A 3,069-nucleotide genomic window follows, 5' to 3' on the forward strand; every position below is an offset into this window, starting at 1 on the left:
CCGCCTGCTGTAGATTGAGTGCAGGTCAGGGAGCTCGGAGCGGATGGTGCGCTCAGCTGACTGCACAACCCTATGTTTCATTTGATAGTGTTGATCCAGTCATGTGACGCCCTTGGTCACATGCATTTTTCTGCACTGAAGACGATTTAAAACAGTGGTTCATGGACGATGGACCTTTAATTACGAAGCTTGTATTGGAGCGGCGGTGTCATACGGCCACTAGGTGTTGCTCAAAGCTTCAGTCTCTGATCAAATATGATTTAACCCTCTATGCTGGCCATTTCTGTCTAGTTCACATGCTTTTTTTTTTTTTTACTTTTTGCTCCAACTTCAGCTGCTTAAATATATCAATACTATAATTGTATATGTAGAAATATAATAATTATATGTATCCAGTTGTACCACTTGGCTCCATCACAGCCACTTCTGGTTGAAACTTATTAAAATGCCTTTTTTAAATGCTCTTTCGTTGTGATTTACTGTAATAAATGACACAATTGAGGCTTTTGTTGTAAACTCAACACTTGAAATTTATTATTCTTTGTGTTTCCTACCAGGTTATAAGAGTTGCCCATTTTTGCCCAGTCAAGCAACTTTGTGTGATATTAGTATCCGACGGGGCATATGATGCCTTACTAAGCTCCAATGGGACAAATGAATGGCAGAGTTTTGAATTAGTTGTAATCTCAAGATGTCAGAATATAATTTGTGTTCGTTCATTGCAAAAAAAGTGAAACTGCCACACAAATCCTTGGGTGTGCTGCAGGGTGTGGTCTGCGGCTCTGCTGCACAGGAAATGCAGTGAGTTCAGTGGGCAGCACCAGGAAGGCTGACAAAATAGCTAGGATTGATCACTTTGTAGCTAGCTGCAGTCGGAGGGGAGCATGGAAAACACAGTGACTGCAAAGTTGCAGAATCACCAGAGCCTGTTCTCTATTTGTATGCGCTGTCTGTGAGTTCCTCGGGTCTTTTCAAACATATCCAATTTAATGTCTGCAGCTAAAACGCTGCCTCACCTGTGGTCTGCTGAGAGTTTAAAGTGGCCTGTATCTGTGCCCTGTTCAGCCAAACTGCAGTATTCAGAGACTGGGGAGAGGCCTGTAGTTCACCTGCTCTCACTGAGATATATTTGCAGTCGTGTGTTGACACATTATATCTTTGCTTTACAGCCCCGCTGTCCTCTTCACCATCTTCATCATCAGCTTTGACAAAGGTGAGTCTTCCTCTGTGTTCTTTTTCGTTCTCAATCACTGGAAGGGTTTAAATCCCCCGCAGACGTCTGCAGTGATCAGTGTGTTTGATGTTTTCAGAACAGAGAGATCAGACTGGGATCTGTGAGGGGCTTTGCTAAACATTATCTCATGTGTAGCTCACACTGAGCCATGCTTTTATATATTTTCCTATTCCTGTTACACACATTGTGTATCTGTCAGTGAGCATTCTGGATGTCTGCACTCCGGCTGGACATGACGTCCTGCTGCCCTGCATCTGCTCCGAGCTGCAGCGTTTATCTCAGAGGTTTGAGGTTCTTTGGGAGGACAGAGAAGGCAGAATCCTGTTGGACATCACTGATGGCAACACAGATGTTTGCTTTCAACATCAGACTTTTAGAGGGCAGGTTCAGAGCTTTCCTCATCTGTACATAGAGGGAAACGTCTCTGTCCTCCTGAAGAGCATCCAGATATCAGACAGCAATTTGTATAAGTGCATCATCCCACAGATGGACTTCAAGGTCATCGAGGTCACTGTGTCAGGTTGGTCGCACTCAGACTCCTCCCACAGCTCAGTGTGCTCATATCACTGTGGTCAAACAAAACATCCAGGCAGGCATAATACATGATGTCAAACAACCGTCAGAGATCTTATAGTTGGAGAATATCCAATTTCAGTGAAGCGATGTAAGCAACATTTTCCCATCTATGGCATGTGGTTTAGTTAATGTGCTCAAACAATACAGTTAAATTAGAACTCCTACCGATCACACTCCCCACAAACAGCATATAATCTTATAGCACTCAAAACTCTTCTGGTTCTTACAGTCAATAAAGAAGCATCTTCCCAGTGTGAAAAACTGCTTGGATTAATAATTCAGAAGTTTCTTTTCATTCTGAATCCTATGCCACATTATATCATTAGAAGATGTATAGGATGCAAGAAAAAGAAGTGATATCAAAGCTACTGCCTCATGTGGTTTATCTTATTGCAGATAAATGTGTCTCCAAACCTGAGACGAATTGGAGAAAAAAGAAGGTATAAGCAGGGGTGTTTCCAGGATTTCATAAATCGGGAAACATACAGCCGTGGGGTGGAGCACAAACCCACAGTCACCCCAAAAGTCATCGACATTGCATTTGTAATCTGGATACTTTAATGTCATATGATCATGGCTGACACATTTCAGACAAATTATGTCATGTTAATGACAGGCTATTGTTTTGGTGGGTTTTTTTTGCTGTTGCACAGCAATCGCTACAGAGACTTGACAACTGTATGGTGAAAATCTGATATTGTGACGGCTCTGAACAACACACTGACAAATTCTGCTTTTGAGTGAGCATCTATTTTTGTGCAAAGCTAACTGAACCTTGTGCTATGTTAACATAATGATACAATAATATCAGTAGATGGGAATACAAACTTTAGTATATATTTTTTAATACTTCTAATTCTGATTATAATCAGCTTGAATGTGAAGAAAAAAAAAGAAAAGAAAATATATATCTATTTTCTGTTGTCTTTATTGTAGAGGCTGATTTTGCAGCAAACTAACTAACAAACTAACCTGTTTATCCTGCACTAACTTGCAGAGGATTTCCATGCAAGCTTTAAATAACATAGTTAGTTCACCTCAGTTTGTTTAGCTGCATGTGTAACAATATGAAAAAACATGATGTCACATGCACACACCCAATATCTGACATATGACAAACTGCACACACACAGTTTGTGTGTTCACTGATGTTTTTTTTTAACTGATAGAAACGTTGCTTTTACAAATTATCTGCTACTTGAAAAAAGTTACTTCCTTTATGTTTGCTTAGCTTTAGCTTTTTTTTTTTTTTTTTTTTT

Source organism: Pundamilia nyererei, unplaced genomic scaffold (assembly GCF_000239375.1).
Source record: "Pundamilia nyererei isolate P.nyererei 1_Seehausen unplaced genomic scaffold, PunNye1.0 scaffold00224, whole genome shotgun sequence".
Taxonomy (NCBI): Eukaryota; Metazoa; Chordata; class Actinopteri; order Cichliformes; family Cichlidae; genus Pundamilia; species Pundamilia nyererei.